The sequence below is a fragment of the Ixodes scapularis genome, unplaced genomic scaffold (assembly GCF_016920785.2).
Source record: "Ixodes scapularis isolate PalLabHiFi unplaced genomic scaffold, ASM1692078v2 PGA_scaffold12__126_contigs__length_90152505, whole genome shotgun sequence".
In the NCBI taxonomy this organism is placed as follows: domain Eukaryota; kingdom Metazoa; phylum Arthropoda; class Arachnida; order Ixodida; family Ixodidae; genus Ixodes; species Ixodes scapularis.
This window is the reverse complement of record NW_024609838.1, coordinates 10,439,762-10,448,024: the sequence shown is the minus strand read 5'-3', so window position 1 is coordinate 10,448,024 and position 8,263 is coordinate 10,439,762. Positions and strand designations below refer to the sequence as shown.

The window sequence follows — 8,263 nt, the reverse complement described above, 5'->3', positions numbered from 1 at the left end:
ACTTATGTGTGCGCAACTTTTGTCGTTTCTTTTACCGCGTTTAAAAAACGGTGCTCTTTCGGTTTTAATAAGTTCGCAGCACGCTTGACATTGTTCGCTGAAAGCGTGAACTTTTATCTCTCCGGTCGGTAACTACGAAAGCGCTTGCTGTCAAGTTGTTATTGCTCTCAGGCTTTGAAAGCTGAGTTCCGATAAGCGCCCGTCAGCTTCATAGAGGTAACAAAGTTAGGAAAGTGAAAACAGCATGCGGGCCCGTCGAAACAATGCGCGGCTTATATACGCGTTGGCTCTTTGTCCCTTAACTTTCAATCAGAACAGTCGAGAGATTTGGGCTTTTTGTTGCAAAATAAAGAAGCGTACCGGAGCGTTTGACTTGGCGCAGACTAAACAAATATTACCTGTTTCTGCATGGTTCATTCTTCTTCGCTGCGCACAGAAGCAACGTGAGCGTCGGATTTTGCCTAGGGGGAACGCTGGTACTGTCACTTGTTTCGCATCTTCCGTGGAGTGGAAAGCGGAACACTTTTTCTTTTTCGTCGATGGTGTGAGTGTTTTAGCTATCTAATTTTGAGACTGTTTTAACGCGTGTAGAAGGGGGGATCGGGGGCGGAATGTGTTGGAGCGCCGAACCTCGGAGCACGTGGAACAAAAGCTCACGCAGCAGAATCCGAAGGTCCTAGATTCGATCCCCAATTTTCCCGTTTCGATCTGGATGAGCATTGTACGAGCGTGAGATCGTATCACTATACTGCGTGATGCAAGGTAAAGATCACAGGTTATACCAGTGGTACTGCACGGACAAAACTTCTCATCTTCAGCGTAAACTGGTGCGACTGCACCTCAAAGGAAGGTCGACCTTATGCTGCATAAACACTAACGTCAAATTTGGCGGGAATTTTTTTTTTTTTTTTTTGCTTTAACTTAGAATGGGCGCTGTGAGCGCGTGGTATCCTCCGTCTCCTTTTCTTCTTTCTACTACCTTTGACGCGCCCCAAGTGAGCGTGCCGTGACAGTTGAGAAAGAAGCCACCCTCGTGCCCGGCCTGGACGGCACGTGCGTTCCAGTCGGATGCCTGCCTCATGCCTGTCAAGCCTTCAGCCAATCAAGCCAGCCACCACTAACTCGCTCTTAGCTCTAGCACTTAACGTCTGTATTTAATGTAAATATACTTTCCTTATTTCTTTCGAACACTCAGCCTTCATATCTTACATCTGGCGCAGTGGACCTTGAACCGTGAAAGCCTACCAGAGCCCGACCGCCAACCTTGCCTCGATTCGCCTGGTTCCGCCTACGCCCCGTCATGAGCACCTGCAACCGTTCTCGACAAGAAACCCGAAAGCTCTGGAACGACGTACTCCTGCCCCTCGCGTCTTCGCAAAGCGTTAAGAACGCTCTTCGTTTCTGCAATTTCTGTTGAGCGGAACTTCTCGTAGCCCTTTGGTAAGCCTTGCCCGACACAGCCATGCCTGGCATTGTCTGGAATGAACTGGACGCAAGAACTATGTCGTTTCTAAACGTCAAGCTTATTAAAGAAGAGCTCGCTGCACGTGAATTAGACACTTTCGGCTCAAAAGAAGACCTCACCCAGCGACTCGCCGCGGACATTGAGGCGCGCCGGGAATCTTCGCATAGCCTGGACCAAGCGTCGGCCTCTGCCGCTGGCTCTCTGGCACTAGACCCCATCACGCTACAAAACCTTGCTGTTTTGTTGCAGCAGCTGCCTCGTCCTTCCACGACAGTAAAAACGCTACCAGACCTGTCCGCGACCCTCAACCATTTTGAGGGCTCGCCAAAGCAAAACGTAAAAGAATGGCTTGAGGACGTTCAATGAGTCCAGCAACTTGCCTTATGGGATGACGCCACCATCCGGCTCATCGCAGCAAGCAAGTTGAAAAGCACAGCACGAAACTGGCACTTTGCGTTCGGAAGCCAATAAGACACGTGGCCAGCTTGGAGAGACGCCCTCAAAGAGACCTTCATCACAAAATGGACCCTGATCCACTGGCAGGAACGGGCCATGGACGTGACTCAAGGGATTGGCGAATCCCTTCATCAGTACGCCTTCGCCAAATTAAGGATCATCCAACGCCGCCCAGTAACCCTGAGCGATCCGCAGAAGATCGACTACCTACTCCAAGGCATGCGGGACCAACATATCGTCGCAGCATTGGCAGCCAACAGGCCAACAACCGTCCGAGCTTTTCTTGCGACATGAACGAGCCTGGATAGGTCGGCCCAACACGCCAAGACAAGCCCTTCGACTACTCCAGCCCAACCAAATCACCAACATGATTCGTCTTGGTCGGCTGGATCCGAACGTCCTACCCTGCCTACGCAGCGCTCTGGCTTGACATCACCGTTACCCCCAGCGGCACGTCAACGCATCGCAGACCTGCCCACCGACTTGCAAGAGGCCAAATACCAAGCCATCTCGTCGCAATATAGAGCCCCAACGTTCCGTAGTGGCCAAGACCAGTCCCAAGCGGCCTGCTACAAATGCTAACACCTCGGACACCTCGCTTCGAAGTGTACACCATACACCGATGAGTCAGCCCAGGCATCGTCGTCGGCAGCTAGTGTCATGCCTGCAAAGCCATTTCCACAAGCTCTTCATAGCATGCCAGCGACCCTTGAAGACTCTCAGCTGCGGTGCTCATTCTTTTTAGCCACCATCACTGGAATTGGAAACTATGATGCTTTCCCAGGCTCAGGTTCCAAGTTGACTCTCATAGCAAAGTCGCTTGTTCCAGAACGCATGCTACATCCTTGGACTGAGCCTCCACTGGCAGTTGTAGGAGGTACCACCGTACTCCCAGCGGGTGCAGCTTTGCTTAAGATCACCATTGGCCCAATCGCGGCAGTCGTCGAGGCCGCGGTTTTGGAACACAACATCCTCCCCTTCATCATTGGTGAAGATTGGTTTCGAGCCGCACAGGCGCGTCTGATCTTTGAGCCTCCGCAGCCCGTCCGGCTCCAGCATACGGCCACAGGTTTGTCTATCATAGCAGAACAAAAACTTGCACCACGGATGTCCAATGCCGTAACTCTCACCCAATCGAGCCTCAATTCACAAGTACAGACATTGTCACAAGACTGCTTACAGAGAGAGCCCTTGCCATTGCCGGAGCAGCCAGCCAGGCAAGCCTTCGCCCAGGAGACTTCACGTGTGCCTTTAAGTAGCCCCAGTGCCGAGCTGCCAGCCAAGATAGCCAGTACTGTGGCTATAGTCATTCACCCTGATCTTCCGCCAGCCTTCCTTGAAGATCAGTTACCTTTCAGTCAAAATATTGTCATTGCCGACATTGTGACAGAACAGAATGGAGTTTTCGCCCGTCACGAAGATGACTTCGGCCATTTCACAGGCATGCAGCATCGCACTGACCTGCTACCAAATGCCTTGCCCTACAGCCATAGCCCGTACCAGTCTGTTTCTGAGGACAGACAGTTCGTGGAAAAACAGATAAAGAAACTCCTGACCCAAGGTGTTATTCTTTCAGTGTCTGGCCCATAAACTTTTCCAGTGGTCGTAGTGTCTCGCGGAGTCAAGAAATGTTTGTTTGTTAACTCTGCACCACTGAATGAACGCACGATCACAGTGGTGTTCGCTGTTCGCTGAAAGCGTAAACTTTTATCTCTACGGTCGTTAACAACGAAAGCGCTTGCTGTCAAATTGTTATTGCTCTCAGGCTTTGAAAGCTGAGTTCCGATAAGCGCCCGTCAGCTTCATAGAGGTAACAAAGTTAGGAAAGTGAAAACTGCATGCGGGCCTGTCGAAACAATGCGCCGCTTATCATCGTTGCCTCTTTGTCCCTTAACTTTCAATCAGAACAGTCGAGAGATTTGGGCTTTTTGTTGCAAAATAAAGAAGCGTACCGGAACGTTTGACTTGGCTCGAAGTAAACAAATATTACCTGTTTCTGCGTGGTTCATTCTTCGCGGCGCACAGAAGCAACGTGAGCGTCGCTTTTTGCCTAGGGGGGAACGCTTCGCATCTTCCGTGGAGTGGAAAGCGGAACACTTTCTTTTTTTTCGTCGATGATATAATTGTTTTAGCTATCTAATTTTGAGATTGTTTTAACGCGTGTAGAAAGGGGGATCGACGGCCGAATGTGTTGGCGCTCCGTAGTTTGGAGCACGTGGAACAAAAGCACACGCAGCATAATCCGAAGGTCCTAGGTTCGATCCCCAGTTTTCCCGTTTCGATCTGGGTGAGCATTGTACGAGCGTTGGATCGTACCATTATACTGCGTGATGCAAGGTAGGCTATACTAGTGGTACTGCACTGACAAAACTTCTCATCTTCAGCGTAAACCGGTGCGACTCCAAAGGAAGGCCGACCTTATGCGGCATAAACACTAACGTCAAATTTGGCGGGATTTTTTTTTTCTTTTTTTGCTTTAACTTAGGATGGGCGCCTACGGTGAATATGAGCTGGAACTCCGAATTCGGCATTTTCCCGCGTCTGTGTTCCCCCACAAGCTCTATATTGTCCCTCGATTTGTCATAGAGTTTAAAGAGCAGGACGAAACTTCGTGTTCCATCAATCAATCTAAACTGAGACTTTCATTAAGAAAAAAAAAATGGCAGGTACGTTAACAAAGGACGAAAGATTATCGCAGCCTTTATTATACCTTTGAGTACTTCTTTTGTTGTTGTTTGTTTTGCAGGCATGGGCAGTATCGAAGATACATGCATAATTTTACGTGCTATTTTTTTATACATTTTGCGTATCGGCATTGGGTATCGCTTGCCGGAAAGGAAAGTATGGGTGTACCGGCATCGAAAATGTATTTTTAATGTATCGTGTATTTTCACAATACACGATAACCTACTAAAAAAAAAAAAAAAAAAAAAAGAAAACAGGATGTGTTGCACATTTTGAAGATGCTGTGAATCAGACTTCGTGTTTGCGGCGGTCACTCAGGTGGTAGCACACTGAAAAAGGGATTCGTTTGATCTCTTTTTTATCCTTTATCCGTTCATAAAAGCCGCCTTTATCAAATACAACACGGCAATCTGCTCGTCTGCTCCTATAGAAAAGTTTTTTTTTGTTTTTTTTTCTTTACAGCGGAGCTTTCCAGGACTAGTTTCCCCAGTTTCGTGTCCGTGGACAAATAAATCTCGACATAACCATCTTGACAGCTGCCGCCATCTATGAGCAACGTCGGCAACCAGACAAACGGCTTGCCGGTTGTCTGGTTACCGCAGTCACTCATCGATGGCGGCACATAGAACGGCACCTTCCTTCTTCACCAAATAAAAAAGGCTAATTTTTTTTTTCATTTGTTTTGTTTTTAGCACGCCCGCATCGCACGGCTATTTTGAACGGCGGCAAATGCTGTTACCTAAGACGTTTAAGTAAAAGAAACATCTAAATAAAAGTGATTAGCCAGATATGGTCTTGCCTAATGAAAAGATTCCAACCCTTTTATATTTGTTGTTTTTCTCCTAGCTTTTAACACGGAATGTTCAACTTCAAACGTCTGTTGAACACAGTGCTGCTTTCAAGCAGAATTACTAATATATTGATATATATTTGGTATCACGATGAAGACCATTTCCTATTCTGAGTATTTCTATACAATAAATATGGTTTGGAAGCAACCAAGCGTGAGAATTGCGATTCAAACTACCAGCATATACCGTCATTTGTTCATGGCCGCCATGGGGCCTTAGCTTATAGCCGGGCTCACAGTGCTCATGCATCATACAAATATACAATCCGCAAACTGGAGTCACTGCAGTATCCGTGGTTCGAATACCGCGTGCTCACGTTTCTCCTTGAACTCATGGCCATGAGCATTCGAAGTACGGATTTTGCGGTGACTCGCAAGCAGGGTGACTCCGGATTTAGGTGGAGGGAGTTTGCAGTTTTCAACACAGCTCAAAGGCAGGGGCAACCCGGTAACTACTCGAACGGGAAGCATCACAAAAAGTTCCAAGTTTATTCGGGTGTATAGTCAAGTGCTCACAGACCAAATTGCATGAAGAACATAAAAAAAAGATTGTTATGCTGCTTATGGAAGCTATCATTTAAACGTCACTTCAGTCCAGTGCTAAAGTTCTAACGAAACTAGCTGCGCCGTCAGTTGAGCCTAAAGAAATCTGTGGGGCGTGTAAGCCCTTTCAATAACAGTCCGCTATATCGAATACACTATGTACTCCAGAGACCACTACTATATTTCGTAACCTAGCTAATCAGATTACCAGCTTTATTAATATTGACGATTTCAGTGATGTAGCGAAGTATCGTAGATGCAGTATTGAGTATCTTCATCGGATATAAATTTCGGTTCTCTTTCTTGTATCGCTATCGGAGATACAACTTTTGAGTGTATCAAAAATCGGTATCAAAGATGCTTTTTTTTTAGTTTCTTGCCGAGTTTCGTTGTTTTGGCTCGGGCAGTGACTCTGGAAAGAGACGTAGCGTCACAAACAGATATGAAGTCATAGACAGACGTGACGTCACAGACAGCTGTGACCCCAGAAACGGAGCGTGCATACTTTTCCTGCTAAATGTAGAAGTAGTTTTCACACTAAATTTAGCAGGCAGCTCCTTCCGCTAATTGTGAAAGTTTACCGTGACACCGAAACACCTGTGAACCTATATTACGTTCGCGGGAGTTTGACAAGAACCTAAGCATTTTTATCGCTATCATTTCAAGTAAGCATGCATAAACTGACTTACATTTGAAAGACCAGTCTGTCTATGCTGGAGAAAGCGGGGGAGAAACTGCATCGTTACGTCGCCGGTGGGAGGAGCCCAATCTCCATCGCCAACCAACTACATCGGAAGAGAACTGCACTGTGACGTGTCCGGTGACGTCGCCCAACTGTGGTGATTGAGTTGAACCAAGTTGAACCTACATCATTTCTTTCTTGTTTTTTTTTTTTTCTCCCCACAGGAAATTTTGGAGAGCCGCAAAACTCGGCAGTGAAGGGTTCTAGAAAGCAATACTCTTAGGTGTCCGAAACGTATAGTGCAGAGCAATCTAATTAAACTATTTATTGTTGAAACTTTTCGCATGAAATATTTAGTTTACTTAAGTTACAGAAAAACTATTAACATTAGCTCCAGCGCTTTACGTTGCGCAGGCAGGCAGTCATGGTCGACAACGCGAAGAAGTGGAAGTAAAGTCCTCGCGTGTCGGTCCACCAGATTAGCCTTCTGGACGACTTTTTGACTGAAAACCAAGTTTTAGTGAGGGCCGCCACTGACACTCCTCTGACCAAGCGTGGGCGGGACGAGTTCTGGGACAGAATTGTGAACGAGTTGAACGCCCAAGGCCCGTCCATTAAAACGCGAGCAGAATGGAAGGGCCACCGGAATACTCGAGCACGGGATTTGGATATAGCGCGTGCAGCTCGGTCGTGTATCACTACTGCGTGGTGCACGTCAAAAACCCCAGGCTAGCAGTCGTACTTCACTGGCTAAATTGCTTATCTACAGTGTAACAATGTCGCGATAGTCAGGCAGACTAACCATGACTAATCTCCGGCTGTATAAACAACTAACGACAAACTTGACTTTTTGACTTTGTTTGACTGCGTTAGTGCAACTTCTCGTGCTGCACGAGAAAGAAAAAATGTTCCTTGGGGGTTAAATTTGTCATTAGTAGGAAGCAAAAAAGAAGAAAAGAGAATATTTCCCTCAAGTGGGGTTCGTGGTAGAAGAGAAAGAAAAAGAAAAATCTAGTTCAGCTGGCCTCATCTGAAGTAACTGCTTTAAAATAAAGTATATATATCTCTCTACCTGAAGTATGAACCAACTAGCTCAACTTAAGCCCGTTACTGTTGCTTGGCTTTTCGCTCAGTCAAATTGCTTATGTGAGGTGCACACAAATGAAAAGACAATCTTGTTGAATCGTCTAAGAGTATTTGGAATATTTATCGATCACGCCGCTGAACTTTCATCGCTCGAAGAACTTCCTTTTTGTGAGCGCCTTTTCTGCTTGAGTTTGCTGGAAACACAGCCACTTCGATCCGAGGCAATCGATGATGGCGTTGGTGACATCAACAAGTACGCGACCCACAGAGCACGGGTGAACACCGATGTTTTCGTCGCTCGCGACGGCTCCCTGCATGGAAGCCGCCAGTGGCGTAGAAGCGTATAGAGCTGCGAGGACTTGTTCGACCGTCAGGACACGGGGCCCTTCGCGACGCCGTTGGAGTTTTCAGCTAAGCTGGTCGCACAGCCAGCGAGTCGCCCGTTTGGTCAGCAGGTATTCGCCCACAAGCCTGGCATCGCTCGTCCCGAAAGCAT

The 8,263-nt window shown here is 47.2% G+C and overlaps 1 pseudogene; it reads left to right on the top strand.

The window, feature by feature from the left end:
* Positions 1 to 1,501: 1,501 nt before the first annotated feature.
* LOC115316980 lies at positions 1,502 to 3,616 on the top strand (annotated as a pseudogene).
* Positions 3,617 to 8,263: the final 4,647 nt, after the last annotated feature.